This window comes from Balaenoptera borealis (genome assembly GCF_965194805.1).
Source record: "Balaenoptera borealis genome assembly, chromosome: 20".
NCBI classification, from domain to species: domain Eukaryota; kingdom Metazoa; phylum Chordata; class Mammalia; order Artiodactyla; family Balaenopteridae; genus Balaenoptera; species Balaenoptera borealis.
In genome coordinates this window covers 40,052,497-40,075,996 of record NC_138879.1, presented here as the reverse complement: position 1 = coordinate 40,075,996, position 23,500 = coordinate 40,052,497, and the positions used below count along the sequence as shown (strand labels likewise).

The 23,500-nt window shown below is 44.5% G+C and overlaps 1 protein-coding gene and 1 long non-coding RNA gene across 3 annotated transcripts in view; one reads left to right on the top strand and one right to left on the bottom strand.

The window, feature by feature from the left end:
• HEATR6 (HEAT repeat containing 6) overlaps positions 1-23,500 on the top strand; it is a 137,886-nt gene that overhangs the window by 84,546 nt on the left and 29,840 nt on the right. The gene's annotated exons all lie outside the window — the stretch shown is intronic.
• On the bottom strand, positions 1,721-14,884 carry LOC309619144. 2 transcript variants are annotated; one of them, XR_014238771.1, is made up of 2 exons: positions 10,180-14,884; positions 1,721-9,048 (listed from the first exon to the last, which is right to left on the bottom strand). It is a non-coding gene; the product is annotated as an uncharacterized lncRNA (long non-coding RNA). The 2 variants fall into 2 exon arrangements; XR_014238772.1 differs by having other exon boundaries at positions 10,517-14,884.

The window sequence follows — 23,500 nt, the reverse complement described above, 5'->3', positions numbered from 1 at the left end:
ATGTAACCTGTTGCCTATTAAGCCTTGAGATTCAGACTGTGTGCTTCCTGAGGCTTCAACATTAAGAATACTGTAAGAAAATTTCAAATTTTGGAGTGCACTGATAACCTCTTCAGCAAGATCTTCCAAGAAAGATCAGATTAATCCACCCACAAGTAAAAGAGGGAATATCTCTGACTGTCGCTACTATCCATGGCATTAGCCAAAAGCAAATAAACCGGAATCCCATTCACTTTTTTAAAAAATTTTTATTGAAATATAGTTGATTTACAATGTTGTGCTAGTTTCAGGTGTACAAAAAAGTGATTCAGTTAGACATATATATTCTTTTGTAGATTCTTTTCCTTTTTAGGTCATTACAAGATATTGAATATAGTTCCCTGTGCTATACAGTAGATACTTGTTGTTTATTTTATATATAGTAGTTTGTATCTGTTAATCCCAAACCCTAATTTATCCCTCCCCCGCCCCTTTCCCTTTGGTAACCATAAGTTTGTTTTCTATGTCTGTGAGTCTCTTTCTGTTTTGTAAGTAAGTTCATTTGTATCATTTTTTTAGATTCCACATATAAGTGATATCATATGATATTTGTCTTTCTCTGGTTTACTTCACTTAGTATGTTGATCTCTAGGTCCATCCATGTTGCTGCAAATGTCATTATTTCATTCTTTTTTATGGCTGAGTAATATTCCATTGTGTATATATACCACATCTTCTTTATCCACTTATCTGTTGATGGATACTTAGGTTGCTTCCATTCTTGGCTATTGTAATAGTGCTGCAGTGAGTACTGGGGTGCATGTATCTTTCCAAATTATGTTTTTCTCCAGATATATATGCCTAGGAGTGGGATTGCTGGATCATATGGTTATTCTATTTTTAGTTTTTTAAGGAAACTTCATACTGTTCTCCATAGTGGCTGCACCAATTTACATTCCCACCAACAGTGTAGGAGGATTCCCTTTTCTCCACACCCTCTCCAGCATTTATTATTTGTAGACTTTTGATGATGGCCATTCTGACTGGTGTGAAGTGATATCTCATTGTAGTTTTGATTTGCATTTCTGTAATAATTAGCAATGTTGAGCATCTTTTCATGTGCCTGTTGGTCATCTGTATGTCTTCTTTGGAGAAATGTCTATTTAAATCTTCTGCCCATTTTTTGATTGGGTTGGGTTTGTTTGTTTGTTTGTTTGATATTGAGCTGTATGAGCTATTTGTACATTTTGGAAATTTAAATCCCTTGTTAGTAACATGATTTGTAAATATTTTGTTCAATTCTGTAGGTTGTCTTTTCATTTTGTTAATGGTTTCCTTTGCTGTGCAAAGGCTTTTAAGTTTAATTAGGTCCAATTTCTTTATTTTTGTTTTTATTTCCATTACTCTAGGAAATATTGCTGCGATTTATGTCAAAGAGTGTTCTGTTTTCCTCTAGGAGTTTTATGGTATCTGGTATTACATTTAGGTCTTTAATCCATTTTGAGTTTATTTTTGTATATGGTGTTAGAGAATGTTCTAATTTCATTCTTTTAAGTGTAGCTGTCCAGTGTTCCCAGTACCACTTGTTGAAAAGACTGTCTTGTCTCCATTGTATATTCTTGCTTCCTTTGTCATAGATAAATTGACCATAAGTGTGTGGGTTTATTTCTGGGCTTTCTATCCTGTTCCATTGATCAATATGTCTGTTTTTGTGCCGGTACCATACTGTTTTTATAAAGCTTTTATTTATTTATTTTTTTATGGCTGTGTTGGGTCTTCGTTTCTGTTTGAGGGCTTTCTCTAGTTGTGGCAAGCAGGGGCCACTCTTCATCACAGTGCACGGGCCTCTCACTATCGCGGCCTCTCTTGTTGTGGAGCACAGGCTCCAGACGTGCAGGCTCAGTAATTGTGGCTCACGGGCCCAGTTGCTCCGCGGCATGTGGGATCTTCCCAGACCAGGGCTTGAACCCGTGTCCCCTGCATTGGCAGGCAGATTCTCAACCACTGTGCCACCAGGGAAGCCCAACCATACTGTTTTGATGACTGTAGCTTTGTAGTATAGCCTGAAGTCAGGGAGCCTGATTCCTCCAGCTCCATTCTTCTTTCTCAAGATTGCTTTGCTTTGGCTATTGGGGGTATTTTGTGTTTCCATACAAATTTAAAAATTTTTTGTTCTAGTTCTGTGAAAAATACCATTGGTAATTTGATAGGGATTGCATTGAATCTATAGATTGCCTTGGGTAGTACGGTCATTTTAACAATACTGAGTCTTCTAATCCAAGAACACAGTATATCTTTCCATCTGTTTATGTCATCTTTAATTTCTTTCATCACTGTCTTATCGTTTTCAGACTGTTAACTTTTTAAGGGCATCATTTTGCCAGAGAAACCTCAAACCTGGCCTACAATGGTCTGTGAGAGTTATCTCCAGTCCCCCAAACTCACATCACAGGAAGAGAGCTGCTAAAACAGTGCAGCCCCCAGAAGAGGCATCCTCCATGATGTACATGTCATATGGTCCATGAAGGACAATTCACGGAAGAGATAAGCAGGAGCCACAGAGGGCAAAGGGCAAAGGAGAGCCTTCCAGAGGGCAGAACTGGGGAAGATATATACCTGCTGCTGGAGCAGGTCGTCCATGTAGTTTCTGGCAGAATATGACATGTACTATGTATGGACAGATGACCATTGAGAGTTGTTTCCTGCTCTTTTCTTTTCCAAATGAGAGTTTTTAACTGCACTTACCCTGTCTCTCTCCATTACAGTTTACTGAGTGCATAACAGTGATTAAATTTACCATTTAGCCTCGCTGGACCACATATGACCAAAAGAGCTCCATTTACGAGGTTCTATTCCAGAGAACCAGACTGGGTAAAACTGTGGCTTGTCATTTTGGGAAAAGAGGTTGCCCATGTTTATGTAGAGAGTGGGTATTTTTGAAGGTATATTTATGGGGATATAGGTGAGAGTGGATATTGAGTAGTTAAAGGGGGTGCACTGTACTGGATAGATGTTGTTTTTGCAACTCAGTATCCACTCACTTTTCTTCTGATAAAATAACTCCTTCATAAAGCAATTATACTCGAATAAAGATGTTAAAAAAAAGAAAAAAAAGAAAAAAACCTCCTTCAAATGTGGTTTGGTTGGCATCATGATCCTGCCTCCCACATCTAGAGATGGCCCTTGGTCCTCTTCAGCCACTGTGTCTTATCCCCTGGCTATATAAAGAGAGCCAATGAAATGCGATACCTATGCTAAGTCTAGAAAGAGAAGAGCCCCTCACTCTTCTCTCTCCATCTCTCTTCAACAGAAGTTACTGGAAAGAGGACCTCCCTTCCTCTGGATGGCATCTTAAGATGTGAGGCTTGTGGTCACTGTGGGAGATGGGGAGGAGCTGGCCCTTGGTGACATTGTTAGAATCTAATCTTCACCTGAATCAATCCTACCTCAGACCTTTTCAGTTACGAAAGTTGAGAAATAGCCCCATGTGGTTGAAACCAGTTTGAGTTAGGTTCTCTGTCACTTGCAGTGTAAGAAGTTCTATCAGGTACACTAGCAGGATTGGTGCTTTTATCTTTTAATAATAAAACCTGTTATTTATCAAGAGCTTTATGGTTTACAAAGCATTTGCATAGACAGACCTCTTGATCTTGTCACCTCTTGTAGGGCAGTCAGACCTTACAATATCATCCTCTTTTGACTAGATAAGGAAACTGGGATGAGATTCTACTTTGCCCAAAGACACCCAGCCAGTAATTAGAGGAGCTGGAGCTTGGACCCAGGTCTGACTCCAGGAAAAAGTTCCCCGTTGCAGCAGAGGTTGCTCAGAAGCCATCACAAAATGTAGCAAGTAAAACAAGATAGACAAGCACCCAACCCACCTGATTTCCTCTTCACCTCAAATTCTCCACAGCAGAGACTGGATATCAGTTCCTGAGCCCCAGCACACTTGCTTCTGCGGGAGGGGAAATGACTCCATTTAAGATATCTCTGGTGCAGTCAAGCGGGAGGTCATTTTCCCTTGTGGTTTCATTGATTTTATGACAAGGGCGTCTGTGATCTTAGTTGGAAGTATTTATGCGTCAAGGAGAGAAACTCGGGGGACTCAGTCGTGTCTGTAGGCCAGTCACTCCCAGGGACCTCCTTAATTTAGGGATTCCTCTCCCCTGGCCCCCCTTCCTCTCTCCATCTTCCTTTACACAGGGTAGGGCTGCGTGGGTGATGTATTTTTGAGACTGGAGCTCCAGAGCCCACGTGGAGGAGTAAATTACAAGTGAATGCACCTCCAGGATAGGGCAGCCTCCCTTGCCCTGGCGGCACTTCAAAGCTTCTTGAAAATTCTCCAAGGAGAACAGTCAGTCTCGGCGGGGCTTCATGCAACCCTCTAATGGCTCTGCCGGACACCTGCGCAAGGATTCTCCGTGATATGCAGGCTTTCACCCATTTGTTTCCACACCGTTCTCAGGCATTTAGCCACGTCCCTTGGCAGAAGGAGGCACTGAGACGCAGGGAGGCCGAGGCTGTAAACTGCAGATGTCCGTGCGGGATTCCATCTGCCCATTTACAAATGGCCAGGATTGTGTCTTGTCTATCTTTGAATTCTCATCTCTAGCACAAATTACGGCAATAGCTGGGACCCAATACCTTTCTGTGGAAAGAGTGGACTATTTTGTTATCCTGGTCTTTATGCCAAGTTTGATTAAAGTCCAATTTGAATTTCCAATTCCATTAGGCCACAGAGAACAAAGAATTCAAGATGCTCATAGAGATTGGGTAGTGTCCAAACTGGTTCCTCAGTAACTTCCAGACATCAAAATAAAACACTTTATATTAGTAAAATTGCTTACAATTTACAAAGCCCCTTTACTTATATCCTGCCGTTAATCTCTACAACAACCCATGAGGCTGGCATAGCGATGCCCATATCAGAGATGAGGAAACTGAGACACAGAGAGGTTGGGTAATTTGCGAAAGTCACACAGCTGGTAAGTGACAAAGTCAGGACTCAAACCCAGGTCTTTTCATTCTGAGTCCAGTGTCCTTTCCACTGCATCATAACAAGGGGTGTATTTTCGTCCCTGCCTTCTGAAGGTCCCTGGAGGGTCTACTGGAGAAGGAGGAAGATGAAATCAAGGATGAGAAATCCCTGACTGCCTGGAGCAATGGAGAGGGAAGATGAGGGTTGTCTCCACGCTTCTCCCATTTCCTGAGCACCTAGTACATGCCAGTCTTCCTGCTACACGCATACCTGCTTCTAGGGGAAGATTTACAGGGAAGCTGAAGCTTTAAGGCCCTCCCTTGTGCAGACCCCTCTAATGGCCCTGGGTAATGGGTGCCATCAATTCACTACACAGGACACTTTGAAATGCCCTGAGCTCCTCTGTAGAAGAAACGTGATAGAAGTTTTCCAAATTTGACAACAACCCTGAAGAAGTGCCTGATGTTACAAACAATGGGTTGTGAAGCTGAATAATAAACTCTCAATAATAAAAACCAAATTTTAATCAGCCATGCTAAGGAAAGACTGAATTATCATTGTCTTCTGACTATATAAAATATTACAAAATCTTTGTCATGCTGAGGAGTGATCAAAAAACGTGCAGTCAAAATGTAGGAAAGACAGGTTTTTTAAAAAAATTAATTTTATTGGAGTATAATTGCTTTACAGTGTTGTGTTAGTTTCTACTGTACAGCAAAGTGAATCAGTTATACATATACATGTATCCACTCTTTTTTTTTTTTTTTTAGATTATTTTCCCATATGGGCCATGCAGAGTATTGAGTAGAGTTCCCTGTGCTATACAGTAGGTCCTCATTAGTTATCTATTTTATATATGGTAGTGTGTATATGTCAATCCCAATCTCCCAATTTATCCCTCGCCCCCTTTTCCCCTGGTAACCATAAGTTTGTTTTTTACATCTGTGACTCTATTTCTGTTTTGTAAATAAGTTCACTTATACCCCTTTTTTTAGATTCCACATATAAGCAATATCATGATATTTGTCTTTCTGTGTCTGACTTACTTTACTCAGTATGACAATCTCTAAGTCCGTACACGTTGCTGCAAATGGCAATATTTTGTTATTTTTTATTGCTGAGTAATATCCCATTATATATATGTACCACATCTTCTTTATCCGTTCCTCTGTTGATGGACATTTAGGTTGCTTCCATGTCCTGGCTATTGTAAATAGTGCTGCAATGAACATTGGGATGCATGTGTCTTTTTGAATTATGGTTTTCTCTGGGTATATGCGCAGGTGTGGGATTGCTGGGTCATATGGTAGTTCTATTTTTAGTTTTTTAAGGAACCTCCATACTGTTCTCCATAGTGGCTGTATCAATTTACATTCCTACCAACAGTGCAAGAGGGTTCCCTTTTCTCCACACCCTCTCCAGCATTTATTGTTTGTAGATTATTTAATGATGGCCATTCTGACCAGTGTGTGGTAGTACCTCATTGTAGTTTTGATTTGCATTTCTATAATAATTAGTGATGTTGAGCATCTTTTCATGTGTTTGTTGGACATCTGTATGTCTTCTTTGGAGAAATGTCTATTTAGGTCTTCGGCCCATTTATTGGATTGGGTTGTTTGTTTTTTTGATATTGAGCTGCATGATCATGATACAAAATTAATACACAGAAATCTCTTGCATTCCTATACACTAACAACGAAAGAAGGTATTTTAAAGAGGTATGTTTAAGTAGTTAAATTTAATTGTCATTTTTTTCTGGGTTTTGTGATATCTGTGGTATTTATCAGCTTTTAAATTGTGGGGTTTTTTGGTCATTTCTAATTCTACATAAATGTTCATTTTGTACCTAACTTCTAATTGTAGTTTTGCACTCTCTTTTCTTAAGAGGGCCCTGTCAATTTATAAAAGCATGGTGCCCTGTACAATTTGGATCTGTCCCTTCATAGGTCATCTCATTTAATTATTATAGTAACTCAGTGAAAGAATTACTATTGTTATCTTCATTTTACAGATAAAGAAACTAAGGGTTTAGAGATGATAATTTTGCCCCAGATCCCACAAACTGGAAAGAAGCAAAGCCTTGTATCAAACTCAGATTTGACTTGAAGCCTGTGCTTTTCCTACTATGTTACTACCAGAACCAACTTTTGTGGGAATTCGTCCATGGTCCAGCCCTTTAATGTTTGGGGAAACAGTGGTTTTTAACTATGTACACAAATCCTTTGATACTCTTCCCTCCCTAATTCCCCTCCCCTTGAGTGAGGCTGCACTTCGTGACTTTCTTCTAACAAATAGAATATGGAGGAAATGATAGTGCATGATTGGGTCTTAAAAGGCACTGTGGCTTCCCCCTTGCTTCCTCTCTCTTGGATCACTCACTTCGGGGGAAGCTAATTATGCCAGGCAGCCCTATGAAGAGATGTTATGGTGAGGAACTTAGACCTCTAGCCAACAGCTACATGGTGAGCTGTCTTGAAAGCAGACCCTCCGGCCCTGGTCAAGCCTTCAGATGATGCAGCCCTGCCAACACCTTGACTGCAATTTCATGAGACACCCTGACCCATAGAACGAGCACTGCAGCCTCAGGAATCCAACCTCGGAGCCAAACATCCACAATCCTGATGGGCCCTTACACTCACCCACAAGGTGCAGAAATAGGCTGTGCCATGTTCTCTGTGACCAGAAACTTGATCTGCATGCAGTGGACCAATTCCATCAGGTCTGAGGACACCAGAAAAACAGCAAAAGACACTTGGTCTGAGGGAAAGGGACGCACACAGAGGCTTGGGGCAGCCACTCTATGTGTCCTGAGGGGAACTGCCATGCCTGGGTTACTCTTGCATGTGGACAAACCACAGGGCTCTGCACAGGCAGACAGGCTTGACAGTGACTCGGAGATGTGGGAACTGTCCTGCGCAGTGGCTGGGATTCATTGAGGGGTCGAGAGCCTGACCAAAAACGAGGGACTTTATGGGAAGGATGCCAAGTTGAGGCTTTGCAGCCTTGTCCGGTGTCCCCATTTGAAACAGTCTTCTCTCTGCCCTCCCATTTCCTCAACGTCAAGTCAGGCAGGCTGCATCTTCCTTTGCAGGATCTCCAGGACCAGGCTTGCCAATACTCAGCAGAGTGGAAAGTGCCCCCAGGGGATCAGTTTTGTTTTTCCTCTGTGAGGTGAGCTCTTCTGACTTGAAACGAGTAAATTTCCTTGCCCATTTAAAAAAAAAACAAAAATCTGCAGACACTCCCTTGGGCTGACAAGTCCACCTGATTCGTCATTGGCATTTAGGGATTATCTGGGACATTTAGAGAATTTTTGTTTGTCTGGGACTGAGAGGGTTTCCTGGGATATGAAGCTTTCAGTGTTAAAACTCATACAATCTGGGCAAATAGGACAGTTAGTCACCTATTGGCAGTTAGATAAGTGTGAAGCCAGGTAAATACAGATAGGTTTTTTTTAAAATAAAAAATTAATGATAACATCTATCACTCACCTTCAGGAGAGCATATCTTTTTTATTTATTTATTTATTTAATTTATTTTTGGCTGCGTTGGGTCTTCGTTGCCGTGCGCAGACTTTCTCTAGTTGTGGCGAGCGGAGGCTACTCTTCGTTGCGGTGCTCAGGCTTCTCATTGCGGTGGCTTCTCTTGTTGCGGAGCACGGGCTCTATGCGCGCGGGCTTCAGTAGTTGTGGCACCCGGGCTCAGTAGTTGTGGCTCACGGGCTCTAGAGCGCAGGCTCAGTAGTTGTGGCACACGGGCTTAGTTGCTCCGCAGCATGTGGAATCTTCCCAGATCAGGGCTGGAACCCGTGTCCCCTGCATTGGCAGGTGGATTCTTAACCACTGCGCCACCAGAGAAGCCCAGGAGAGCATATCTTAACAAGAAATAAAACCCTTGGTACTGAATTTCTTCAGGAAAGTTCAGCGCTCTTTTGGGGGGGAAGGACAGAGTTCTGTTTCCTAGACTTGACCTCTTTGCCTTAAAGTTAGTTCTGTTAGCAGCACTTGCAGACGATAACTCCCCTGGAGGACCGTGCTTTTTCTAGAAAGACGAGTATGGTGAGAGGTAGGTTGCTCTGTGAGTAGACATACCTGCGAGGGAGAAAGCTGTTTAATTGAGATGCTAGCAGGGCTCTCCGAGGGACACCTGACTTTCACAGGCTTGCATTCTTCTTGAATATGATTATCAGGCTACAAAATTCATTGTGCAAGAAAAATAACTTTTTTTTAAGCACTTAGCTTCATTTCCATTAGGAGTATTAGAAGTCTCCATTGTACTGTGGTAGTGGGAACTTGATCTTAGCCAATTCTGGAGTCCTACTCTTTTCTTCAAGGTTGTGTATAAGTTCAGGGTGGCATTGGGGGTGAGGGTGGGGTGCTAAGGTTCAGGGCAAGGGTGGGGCAGTGGCATCTGTCACTGAGAGCAAATACTCCTTGAGCCCTCGTGCTACACTAGACACTAAGTGCTTCAGATGCATTCTCTCTGTTTATGTCAGATCAGCGTTGATCTGCACTATTTTTATCCCCATTTTACACATGAGGCACAGAGAGCGGAAGAGTCTTACACAAGGATGGCATAACTAGTAAAAGGCAGAGCTGAGGTTTGAAACCCAACAGACTGATTTTAGAGGCAGCCCACCTAAGGTCATCCGTTTAACGAATGTTTATGGATCGTTGTTACCTGACCCAGGCCCTCAGGATGGAGCAGTAAGCAAAGCAAACAGAGCCCCCTGCCCTCGGGGAGCCCCCATCCTGGCCTCTATACCCCGCTGCCTCTTTTCAGCAGCCATGAGACATCCATTCCTCACTTGGTCCTGGGGCAGCGTTTCCCCCGGTTCCCACTCGAGGGGGCTCTGGGTCCAGCTACCCTCTTTTTCCTTCCATGCTTCTCCTAGGAAGACAGACATTCGTTCTGCTCTGTACACTGTGCTGGCCAGAGGGACCCTTGCAGGGCTAAGACTTCTTCTTCCAGCTGCTCTCGAGCCCAGGGCACCGTTGCTCCCGCCACGTCAGGGCCCAGGGAACGCCTGCACAGGGGCCATCAGGCACATCTGACTTGCACACCAGCCCCTCCTGGTCCGGGGCCCGATCCCCAGGACCCGCTGGGTATCTGGCTCAGGTGGGCACAGGGGCTAGCGCTCCGCTTCTCAGGGGGTCCGTACCTGCCTCTTTCCCCCTCCCCCTCTCCTCTTCCCGGCAGGCAGGAAACTGGCTCTAACTCACCCGGTTTATTCCATGTCCTGAGTTACTTCATAGCCACGGATTTTGAGTTTCAGAAACTAAAGCCTTCTCTGCTCACTCCAGAAAAGCCCTTCCCTCCAACCGGACGTGTGTGGCTGATTCCAGGCGGCACAGGGTCAAGCAAGGAATTACTGCGATATCAGGTGGACAAACCAGTGTTGATACCGCACCATAGCGGCCTGTCCTCAGCCTGACGTCTCAGGCCCCGTAAATAAGCACTACTTGTGTATTATTAATGTTCACGGTACTTCTTTGGCATACACCCCTCTCTGTGCCTCGGTTTACTCACTTGTAAAGTAGGAATAATAATAGTACTCACCTCGTAGATGGTTGGGAAGATTAAAATGAGTCCAAAGGTTTCAAGTGCTCAGAACAATTTCTGGCCAAGGGTGGATGCCATGTTAGCCGTTATTATCATTGTGATAATTTCGTGTCCTATTTGTCTTTCCCTTTACATATATGCCAAGGTAAGGGCAATGTTCTAAAAGTTTAGTTCTGTATCCTCAGCGCACGCCAGGGTCTGGCACGTAGTAGGTATTCAGGATATATTGAATTTTAATTGAATGAACAAACTGTTGTATCTCATTCTCTGTCTGCTAAAAAAATCAGATTCGATGCAGTAAAGTCGCTTGACTTCTCCCCGCCCTCCATCCTCTCCCATTCCTTGCAGAAGATGATGTTCCTTAGAATGTCAGAGCTGGAAAGGACCTGGGAGGTCGTGTGGTCTAACCTCAATTTACAGAGAAGGGTTATGCGCCCCTGGAAGGGGAAGTGAGGTGCCTGTGGTTACCTGGTTATAAGGCAGCAAAGGAAGGATCTCCAGCAGACAGGGGGAGTTTCCTCACTTCTTTCGCACCGCCATTCGCCGAGAAACAAAGCTCATCCCTTCCCTGTACTCATCACTCACTGACGACACTTCGCAAATACTCACTCTAGGCTCCAGGGTGGGAATAGTACAGACCACGATGCTAGATAGATCAGGGTTCAGACCCCAGTTCCCCCACTCAGTGGTTGTGTGCCCTTGGATAAATGAAGCCTCACTTTACTTGCTTATAAAATGGGGACAATAAGCCAGAGTCTGCAGGAGTTTCACGGGGATTAGATGAAGGAATGTGTGACTGTTTCTAGCACATAGTGGACATGCTTGTCTCCTCCCCGCCTCCCCCACCCTCCTGCTCTGGTAGCAAAGCAGAGAAATAGAAGACAGGACCAGGACCCTTATTCTCCAGGAGATGATAATCCAAGATATAACTGAACATCTTTCTAAGGATGAAGAAGCTTGAGCAGAGATGTGCTGAAGGGAACGTCACTGGAGAGGGAAAGTGAACTGGGGAGGTTTTATGGAAGAGGCAATCCCAGTTTTGAAGGAGAGAAAACAGATAGATCCTCACCAGGGTGGATGGAGCACGAAGCTTTTCCGAAGGGCTTTTTAGAGACCCGCTCCACCCAAAAAAGTAGCTTCCCCCCCTCTATCCCCCTCTCCCAGCTTGGCTTATTCGTGGCACTTACACCGCTAACACACACTTGTCTTTCTATAATTGTTTCCCCAACGAGAATGTCTGCTCCACAGTGTTCAGTGCTATAGCTCCCCTTCCTAGAACAATGTCTGGCACATAAGAGTTGTCCAAAAAATATTTGTTGAACGAATAAGGAGTGACAAGGTGCAAAGGTAGAAACTGGGTTATCTTGGGAAGAAAGGGATAGTCTGACTAAGGAGAGAGTCTATGTTTAAAATATTGAGGAATGCAGTGGATAGGGCTAAGGTACAAAGGCTGAGATTTGATCCTTTCCAACAGCAGAAAGAAGAGCTCAGCTGTGGAGCTGGTGGGGTGGCTTCCCTCTCCAGAAGGCCCACATTCCTGACCTTTGGCCGGCCCCTTTTACTCTCATACCAGCCGGTGAAGCTTGAGAGATAACCTCCACCCACCCAAGACTCCAGGTGCCTTTAGGTCAGCCCTTTACACAGGGATCATCTGTAGTCACAAGTCATTCTCAACTGCATTTGACTCTGGTGAGTGTTGGTCCAGAGAGAGTAAAGTGTTAGAAAAATCGGACCCTCAGAGCCCACAAAGAACATGGTTGAATCACCAAGCATCTTGTTTGTGTTAGAGGGTGAAGTAACCTCTAGGAGCCTTCATCCATAAAACTGTCTGCAGTATTGAAAACATGCTGCAGAAAAACTCCCTGGTGACCAGGAATGTCCCTTCCAACGTGGGACGGGACTGGAAACATTCTGAAAACCTGAATGACCACTAGGGTTGCCTAGGATGCCTAGGGTTGCTGCTGTCCAGTAGGGGGCGCCATTGGTACAAATTGTGTCAGCTACACACTGACTCCATTATTCTGATTACGGTCTGGCTGTGTTTACAGCTTTGCAGACACTTGGCCCTGGTTTTTAACACTGAATAGGCAACAGGTGTGCCAGGAGAAGAATGTGGCTTTGCTCAAACACTGAAGGATAACGCTTTCCTGGTTGGCACCCTATTGACTGTAACTAGTTCTCTTCCTACAAAAACTTTTTCATGGTTTCCAGTTCTCACCATGTCAGATTGGCTTTTCTCCTAAAGAGATTATTTATGTGACTTATCCCAAGGATCAATGTTTGGTGTCCCCAGAATCACTGTATTAGAGGAATGTGGAGCTGTCTGAATTGAGGGAACCCAAGCGCCATCCACTGGCTTGAGGAAAATCTAGATGAAGTAGGGTCAAGCCCAAGAGGTGAACTTACCAGGACTGCAAGGGTGGTTATTTTGGAAAACTGCTCTTGGGTTCCCCTGTGAGCGATACACAGTCATTTGAAGAAGAAAGCTGCACCCTAGAAATCCCAAAGAGGGGTGCACGAGAACCTCCGAATGCCAGATATCGTGTGGATGTTCACCCCCTTAGGCACGGGGTGGTAGATTTGCATCTCTGGAAGCTCTGGGCTCACAGAATAAAAGATGAATAAAGGGTGCCCTCCTTACCTCCAACCCTTCACCCCTTTCTAAGCAACAAGCCCCCACGGCTGCCTCAGCTTCACCAGATCCTGCTTGGGCCACCTTGGGATGCCCAAGTAACTACATGGGTCAGGAAAGCACCAAGACTCTTGGGGTCATGCAGATACTCTGATCTTTTCTGGAGTCTCGGACCTTCTCTGTCCCCGACAAGCTTGCTTCTGGTTCTTCTAGCAAAGGAGGGCAGTGAATTCCCCCAAAGTTCCGGTGCTCCTCGTGGCTTGAGGACTTTGAGATCAGGCATCCAGGCTGACTTGGTGTCTTAGGACGGCCACGAAGTCCCTTCTGGCCCCTCAACTCCCTCACCCTCCCTCCACACAACTCCAGCAGATGGAGGTACCAGAGAGAGGCTGGGAAACAAAGGTGGCTTTCACCCAGAGCCAGCTGAGAGGGGATGACCGTGGCGGGGTCTGCAGCCCCGAAGCAGGGTGCCTGCCGTCCTGTGACTCTGAGCTCAAAAATGTGTGAAATTTCTTTTTGCTGGGTATTCTACATCAAGCGGAACCTGTTCTCAGAGAAACATTCCATTTCACAGACCCTAATGGCTTTCCTCTGTGCCGATGCATTAATGAGGCTCCGGCTCGTTCTAATCAGAAGGAAGCCATGCAGATAATTGCCTGAATTTTTAATTCAGGGTTATGATAGGGGAATCAAAGTCACACTGCAGTTGCTGAGGCTGCCTCTTGTTCCAGGCCATTGACTTTTGCAATTTTCTTTGATTTCCCCCCTCCGTCTCTTTCTCCCCCACCCCCACTTTCTCTCTGTCTCTCTGTCTCTCTCTCACTCTTTCTCTCTCTCTCTCTCTTGCTGAGACTCGGTGGAGACTGACAGTTTCGGGATGGGGCAGGGTTGGAGGAATAGGGGCAGCCTTGGGGTCTCCTACGCAGTCTTTCTTTTTCCTCCTCCTCTTTTTAACCACCCCCGCCCTGCCATGAAAGGGTGGATGCTCCCTGCATCTGTTACCCCAGGGCTGGTTCTAGAAGAGTGCCCGGCACTGGCCTCCCCACTCAGGGTCTCTGTGCCCGTAAGCCAAGACAGGAAATTTGCCCCAGGAGAGGATCTCCTTTGGCAGTTTACTTCTCATTTCATATCAGTTCCTTGGGGCAAGGGAGAGAAATGGAAAGGCCAAGGGGAAAGAAATCAGGTGAACAGGGCAGCTCAGTGACTTGCTCCAGATGGTGCTGGGACCCAGGGCAGGTGGGAAGCTGGAGGAATCCAAGCCTGGGTCTTTCCTGAATTAACTCACGTAACAATCACTGAGTGCTAGAATTCTAAAGAACTTACAGATCTCTGAGAACTTACAGGTGGTGGAAAGAGGTACATGCAAACTGGTTGGATTGTATGCCACCAACCAGCAAGGACCAAGAGGCTGGTACAGAAGGAGGCTCCCTGACGTTGGGCAGTCTTCCCAGAGTATCCAGGACCTTGGAGTGATAGAGAATTTGCTAGGGTGAGACTCAGCTTTTCTGGCTCAACTCCAACCGGGCAAGCTGGCTTTTCCAGGGGAGTGACTATTCCTACAAGGAACGTTTCTTCTCCCAGCATCCTCCAGGGCTGACTATACAACACTACCAGCAAACATTTGCACTGGAAGCCAGGAGTCAGCAGAGTGACTCTGTCCCTTCCAGACGGGGCTGCTGAGTCCCTGGGTACCAGTCACATGGCCGTAAGAGCAGAATTTATTTCCACATCTCTGTTTCTGTATAGGTTCAGGATTCTTGAGAGAGAGAGAGAGAGAGAAAATGTCTGCACCATGACTGAGCGTCTTCTAGGTACCAAGGCCCTTTTGCCATTATTCCATTTAATCCGGACAAGTGCCTGTGAAGAAGAGATAAGTGCCTCTACTTTGCAGATCAGGAAAATCAGATTCACCAGAAAGAAACAAAAATTTTGCCAACACCTGCACCTCACCCTCCAGTGGAAGTTTTCTTCTGTGGAATCTTCTGTTCTCTTTAAAGTTGTGTTCTCAAGGTTTGGTAATGCTACTACCAACAGTCTTTTCAACTGCAGGCTGCAGGCTTTCAGAAATTATAAGCAGCAGTTAGCTTTATTATGCTGGTGGAATTTGCCCTCTATGGGGCTTTTGTTTCCTCAATAAAATGTCACCTCATGCTTGAAGAGCACCCCTCTCCCATGCGTGCCCAAGCAACCTTCAATATGCCCTGCTGTCATCCAAACACTCAGGGAGAAAGAGAAGACTCATCTCCTTAAGAACATTCCATCCCGTTTAGACCAGTGGACCTCATCTTGGCTCTATGAAGTTTTAAGACACCACAGAACATCTCAAGAGATGTTCGTGAACCTCTGTTGAACTCTTTATGCAAAATCACTCTTCATTTCTTTTAATTAAAAAAAAAAAAAGGCATGTGCTTTGGAATACCTTTATGCAGAGTTAGGGTCTCATTTATTCAACCAGTCAGCAAACATTTAATGAGCACCTACCACGTGCCAGGCTGTGCCAGGCACCGAGGGTGCTGAGATAAAAGACTGAGTCCTCCCCTCCAGGAGGTCACAGTTTATTGGGGTAGATGGATGAGTAAAGACTTACCATGCAGGGTAAGGGCTGAGGCAGAGGCAAGTATGATATGCTGTGAACATTGACAGGGATCCTGAAATCAAGCTAACAACATGATGGGTAAACTCCAACAAAATTGAAAGGAACAGCAAGAGCCCTTATTCCTGAGCCCAGGGTATAGACCCAATCAGGAACAAAAGACCCCATTCTAAACTTGGGTCCCTTCCCATCTCAAGAGCCATCTTTCCTTAGCTCCCTGGAGACCCGGACTGCTCCCGAGGTCCCGTGCATTCCAGCTCCAGCCCTGTGAACTTGGAGTTAATGATTACACTGGGCATCGGTGCCATGGCTTCCTTGGGGTGAGTTGGGCTGCTCAGCTCTGGAAACTGCCAAGTTCCTGGCTCTGCCCCAGCCCAGGATAGGCCAGAGACATAGCCAGCACCTACACCCAAAGGCAGCTCTTTTTCAAAGTCGGCTGGCGTCTCAGTGACATGCAGTCCCCAACCCTCCTGCTACACATCTAAGACACCATGGTACAGTAGAAAGGCGGTGTACGAGGAGGTGGGAGTCTTGGGTCCAAATCCTGGTTCTGTTACTGATCAGCTGGGTGACCTTGGGATAGTCTCCTTACGTTGAGGTTCAGTTTCCTCATCCATAACAAAAGAAGGTTGGACCAGAACGTGCCATGTTCTCTCACACTTCTGTGCCTTGGCCCATGCTGTTACCTTTGCCTGGTGCACCCCTCCTATCCCCTGTGCCTTCTTACTCATCCTTCAGGATGCAGCTGAAGGGTCACCATCTTCAGGAAGTCTTCGCCAACCCTCTCCCTACAGGCTGAGTTAGGTGCCCCTCCTTTTAGCCCCACAGCACTCTGTGTTCCCCTTTATCATAACACTTAGTCCATTGTTATTATTGCTTCATTTGTCCCCACACCCCCACCCACTAGACTGTGAGCTTCTTGAAGACAGAAGCTGTAGTTTATCTATTTTCCTATCCCCAGTGCATAGAACAGTGCCTGGCATCAAGTGTGTGTTCAGAAATTTTAAGTTTCATCCAATTAGAGTCATTGTGATTACCGATATTTGTGAACTTATTTCTACCATTTTGTTTTGTGTTTTCTTTTGATCTTTTCTTTTTTTGCATTCTACCAAATTGACTGTATTTTGTTTGGTTTGGAAGTTTTGCATTTTATTGCCATTCTTTTGGTAGGAACCTTTAAAATTTTAACATAAATTCTTGTCTTACTGACTATAAAGTTAACCAGTATCTCCCCCAATAGAAAAACTTTAGAATACTTTAACTTGTTCTTCCTAAATCCTGTACCTTGCTGTTTTAGTTTCATTCTATTTTTAAACTCACTCAGATTACTGTTTTAAAAAATTTTATAGCCGATGATTATTTAGATATAGCAGTATGCTTACATGTATACTTTATTTTTGCTCATATTGCTTCTTGCAATACCACTCCTTCTATCTGGACTCAATTCTCTTCTTCTTGAAGTGCATCCTTTAGTAGTCCTTTCAGTGAGGGTTTGTGACGATAAACTCTGTCTTTGCCTGAAAATATCATTATTTTGCCATCTCTCTCAAATAATACTTCAGCTGGGTATAAATTTCTACACCAATGGTTATTCTTCCTTTGCTCTTTGAAGATTATTTCCACTGTGTTCTGGTACCTTTGGTGGCTGATGAGAGGTCTTGTTTCAGTCTAACTGACATTCCTGTATAGGAAATGTGTTTGTATTTATCTCTGGTAGCTTTAAACATTTTTGTGTTCTGTTTTGTTTTGGTCTGTATTATTTTTGCAGCTTCATTATGCTGATGTGCCTAAGGGTATAGTTGCTTTTATTTATCCTGCATGGGACTCAGGATACTCCTTTAACCTAAGGACTCATATCTTTTTTTCAAATTTGGAAGCCAGCATCTCTTTAAATATTGCCATTTCTACATTTTCTCTAGACTCTCTTTTAGAATCTCTATTAAGAGTATGTTGGACCTTCTCATTCTATATTTCATGTCTCTTAACCTCCTTCCATAACATACATCTCTTTACTTATCCATGTTTCATTTTGGGTGACTTCCTTAGATCCATATTTAATATCACTGATTTTCTATTCATTTGTAGCTGTTCTATCATCTAGCCAATCCATTAAGTTTTTGGTTTCAATGACCTATATTTTTCATTTTTAAAAATTCAACATTTTCAGATATCCTGATTCCTTTTTAGTATCCCATTCTTAGCCTTTTACCTCTTTAAATATTTTAAACACACGCATTTTATAATCTTTTCAGAATGTTCTATTATCGATAGTTTTGTGGATACAAATGCTCCCACTTACTGTCTCTGTTAACTCTCCCTCATGTTGCTTTGGTTCCTTGTGTAATTTGTAAGTTTTTATCATGGGCTCTTCTTCAGCAGGAATTATCTTTTGTGAAGTCTCACATATGCCTCTTGTAGGGCCCTAGTGGTTTTACTGGTTTCAACTGGTTCTTACACTGCCCCACCTGGATATTATAAATTCAAACTCCACACTGACATATGACACAGGCTTTGGTTTACAATTTCTCATGAGTGTCTATTCTTCCATCCAGAGTCCCAGGTGGGTATTAAGATTCCTTGTAAATTCCCTGGGCTGGTGAGCAGCTTTCCAGTTGCCATTCGTGTACAGGGGAGCCCTTAGAATTCACCCCACTTCCTCACCTCTCCTTATCCTCAGAGTTTCTCTTCTATGCCTTCACTTAATATTGAAACTTAGCCTCTCCAGCACCTAAAACCTATCTCTGAATCTGAGACCCTGGTCAAGCATCATGCTCTCGGTGCCTACTTGCTACTCTAGCTTTGAACCCTTCTCTTTATTTATTTCTTACAAGCTTAACAATGTATTTGGGGAAAAAATTTTTTTTGTTCCACTTAATCCAGATTTTCTATGAATTTGTTGACAAGCAAGCCCATGTCAGTCAGTCTGTCTCATTAACCAGATGTCTCCAGAAATTTCTTTATGATGAATGAATGAATGATATCCAAGATTCCAGGTTCTAAAGTCTATAGTTTTAAATGTACTCAAAGGAGAAACTTGACATCAGAAATAGAAATCCAAGAACCTTGTCCATCTTTCCTCTCTCTTTCTATGGAAATAGACATAGGGTCCAGTGACTCCAGTGGACATGTTTTAACCCATAAACCAAAGTTCTCTCCCAGTTATATTTGGTGACAATGGACAGAAAATATGCCTAGCTTTTTTGTTATTTAAAATGGAAGCAATTCTATTGACCCAACTTGTGGAGTATTAGAAGAGCTAAAGAATTGTTCTAAAGAGCTTTCTGTGTATTGAGATTTATTCCCAACAATGCTAACAGTCAAATGTCAAGGCACATCACTGATTAGCTCTTCTTCATGGACCTTAGAAATGCACAAGGCTTATTGGAAGAAGAGTGAAACGTGGTCCTCAGAAAATTCCCACTCAAGCCTGAGCAACTAAAGGAGATACTTTCTACAATCTGCCTTTCTAGAATGAAGACAGGATAATAACTTGCTACACTGCAGGATTTTGTTCACACTGCCTTGAAACTACCCAAGAGAAGACTGTGTTCCTCCATCCCAAAGGTGTGTTTGTCTTGCTCATGAAAATCATTGCAGGGCTTCCCTGGTGGCGCAGTGGTTGAGAATCTGTCTGCCAATGCAGGGGACACGGGTTCGAGCCCTGGTCTGGGAAGATCCCACATGCCGCGGAGCAACTGGGCCCGTGAGCCACAACTACTGAGCCTGTGCATCTGGAGGCTGTGCTCTGCAACAAGAGAGGCTGCGATAGTGAGAGGCCCCCGCACCACGATGAAGAGTGGCCCCCACTCGCCGCAACTAGAGAAAGCCCTTGCACAGAAACGAAGACCCAACACAGCCAAAAATAAATAAATTTATTTAAAAAAAAAAGAAAATCATTGCAGTTCGGTTCAGTCCTACAAATGTTTATCGAGCTCTCGCTGTGGCTCACACACTGTGCCACACCCTGGGGACACAGAGAAGAATAGGACGAGGCCCCTGATCTCCAAATCTCACAGTCTGGGTGATACTGAACATGGATGGGAAAATAGAAACTTTTCTGTGGTTTTTCTCTTTTTTTTCTTTTTATTTTCATTTATTCGCCTACTTAGAATCTTTGACATTCCTCCTAAGCAACTCCCCTTCCTCCTGAACAGTGGCAGCAGCGTTTGTGGACCTTACTTCACGGTAGCTTGTAAAGTGTGAGGTGTCTCAACCAGCCCTTCCACATGAAATTCATTTTTCCTTTTTTTTTTTTTTTTTAAAGGAATTCCTTTATTTTTATTATTTATTTATTTATTTATGTCTGTGTTGGGTCTTCGTTTCAGTGCAAGGGCTTTCTCTAGTTGCGGCAAGCGGGGGCCACTCTTCATCGCAGTGCGCGGGCCTCTCACTGTCGCGGCCTCTCTTGTTGCGGAGCACAGGCTCCAGACATGCAGGCTCAGTAGTTGTGGCGCACGGGCCTAGTTGCTCTGCGGCATGTGGGATCTTCCCAGACCAGGGCTCGAACCCGTGTCCCCTGCATTGGCAGGCAGACTCTCAACCACTGCGCCACCAGGGAAGCCCCATTTTTCCTTTGAAGCCACAGAAGGGCAGAACTGCAGGACGAGCTAGCAGGAGCCTCCTCTTTCTCTGAAGCCCAGAGCCCCTTCTCTGTACTTCTCTCGGGGCACCTGCCACTTTTCACCCTGTATTATCACTACTTGCATATTTGTCTCATCTCCATCACTGGAATCGAAACCTCTTGAGGGCAGGGCTCATGCCTGGTTCATCTTATAATTCTGTGAAGTTCTGCTTAAAATATTGCTTTTGTCTGATTTGATCTAGTCCAAAGGCAGTTGAGGCCCAAGTCTGTTAAACTGCTTGCTACAAATCGCACACCAGTGGGGGAATTCCCTGGTGGTCCAGTGGTTAAGATTCCACAGCAATTCCAGTGCAGGGGGCGCGGGTTTGATATCTGGTCAGGGAACTAGAATCCCGCATGCCACGCAGCATGCGCCGGCCATTAAAAAAAAACACACACACCAAGAGAGTGGCAAAGAGAGTGACAGCAACACCATGTCATCATTATACACTCAGCAAACACCTGTTCTCTAATTCAGTGCTTCTCAGACTTTAATGTACCAGAAATCACCCAGGGAGATTTTTTAAGCACAGATCCTAATTAAGGAGGTCTAGGGTGGGGCCTGAGGTTCTGCATTTTTAACAGACGCCCCAGTGACGCCGGTGCTGCTGGTCCCCAGACCACACTGACTAGCAAAGGTCTAATGCAAGACAGATACTGTGCTATGGACACAGGCCATGTGGGTTGGAGGTAAGAGGTTGGAAAAGAGCAACAAAGTTTAAAAAAGAAAGACCCAGACTGTCAAAGCTTAGAGCTCAAAGGCTACAGGAAAATACAGACAGGAAATATGTGTGGTTACGGTGAAAGTCTGTTCATAGTATCCTAGGTGACGGGAGAAGGAAGAACCACTGTTTCCCTGGGTTAACCACAGGAAACTTCAATGTATTTCCTTGAAGGGCAGTCACTTCCCTCTCTAGTGACTAATGTGAACAATATTTTTTTTCTGAGTCTTCAAGCATAAGTGTACCAAGGCAGCCTCCTTCAGGCATGCACACTCATGGGCCCAGGGCCCCCCATCCTCTCCCCTACCCCCAACGCTGCTGCAGTACTGGGGCCATAACCAGACCAGGTCATTTAATCAGATTATATTGAACCCGACTTCAGCCTCTCTGGTTCCTCTGAGCCCACCTGGTTTTGAGAAACCGTCCCAGACAGGCTGTGAACGCCTGACTTCTTAGCATGGTGGTAGGAAGAGGGGGGAATTGTGACGATAAAGGGTGGCCATCTGCCGATTAGTTTTCATACGTGTAACTGGGGTTGTTCTAGAGTGAGAGGCCCTGAACTCTGCTACTCTGACTCCATGAACCTGCTGGGGTTTTTTTCTTAAAGAAGGAAAAACACAAAAACAAAAAAAAAAAACCTTGTTCCAGTAATAATCTCATTTACATTTAATTACATTGCCCTGGGCATTTTTCTTTCACTGGCAATGATTGTGGCCTATAAACAGTGTCTAGGGCCCTCAGGCCATAATCACTTCCTGCAAGAGAAACTGAGATGGGGTCCCCTGAGCCAGCCCAGAGCCTCGTGGGGACCCAGAGTCTGTCCCTTTCCCCATGGGAATGGGCATGCCAAATCTGACAGCAAGTTCTCCAAAGGGTTCTTTGAAATAGGCTGGGAAAGAGAACAAAGATGAGGAAGTAAGTTCCTCGAAGGGGCCACCCAAGTGTTGTTGCCAAGAAAGATGCAAAGGGCCCAGCTCTCCAATTCTGTGTATTTAATCCTTTCTTTCTTAAAGATTAACAGGGGAAAGGGAGCTAAACTGAGCAGAGTGCCTCAAAGTCCACAGACCCCAAGCGCATGGTCAGAGGCAGAGCACAAGGGTGGTGGCAAGCCTCAACATTAGCACGAGATGGGGGTGGGGTACCTCTTTCCAGGACACTGGAATTTTGGAGAGGGAGGGGCCTGAGCGGTTGCCTAAATCAGCCCCTTTGTTTACAAATGGGGAAACCAAGGCCCAGCCAGGGGAAGAGTTGCCCCAAGTCACTATGCAAATACCCCTAGGGTATTTTATAGTTTGTTTGTTTGTTTTAATAAATTTATTTACTTATTTATTTTTGGCTGCATTGGGTCTTCGTTGCCGCGCACAGGCTTTCTGTAGTTGCGGCGAGCAAGGGCTACTCTTCGTTGTGGTGCGCGGGCTTCTCATTGCGGTGGCTTCTCTTGTTGCAGAGCATGGGCTCTAGACGCGCTAGCTTCAGTAGTTGTGGCACGTGTGCTCAGTAGTTGTGGCTCACGGGCTCTAGGGCGCAGGCTCAGTCATTGTGGCGCACGCGCTTAGTTGCTCCGTGGCCTGTGGGATCGAACCTGTGTCCCCTGCATTGGCAGGTGGATTCTTAACCACTGCGCCACCAGGGAAGTCCCCCGCTAGGGTATCTTATTTTATTATTATTTTTCCCCCCTAGGGTATTTTAAATGAATTTATTAAAATATAGGGATAAGTTCTTTTATTAAAATTCCCTTGGCCTATTGTCATAGAGAACTTCAGAACTGATTTATGAAAACTCAAAAGCTGTAAAGCAAACTCAACCATCCTTAACTTTCTTCTTGATACTATTAGGATTCTCTGGATTCACTTGGGGGGAAAAAAAGCATCAAATTCATGAAAAATATACGTGACCATGTGAGTCAGGGGTGGGAAAACTACAGCCCCCTGTTTTGAATACCCATGACTTGAGAATGGTTTGTACATTTTTGAATGGTTGAAAAGAAAACAAACAAAAAATCACATTTCATGACATGCGAAAATTATATGAGATTCAAATTTCAGTGTCTATAAGTAAAATCTTGTTGGTACACAGCCACGTTAGTTTGTTTACATATTAACTCTGGCCACTTTTATACTACAATGGCTGAGTCCAGCAGTTGGACAGACTATATTGTGCTTGAAGCCAAAAGTATTTACCATCTTGCCCTTTACAGAAAGAGCTTGCAGGCCCTTCACGTAGAGAATAAAGGTTTGGAGTAAGATGTTGGAAGTGATCCCAGGCTTTGCCATCTAAAGCTAGAAACTTCCGGGGGGGGTTGGGGGGAGACACATCACTCATGAAGAAAATTCTCTAGAGGCTTACAGGGCACCATGTGTGGAGAGGGCAAGGATTAATTCCCTGTGCGGAGAGAGTCAGAACCGTGTCTCTG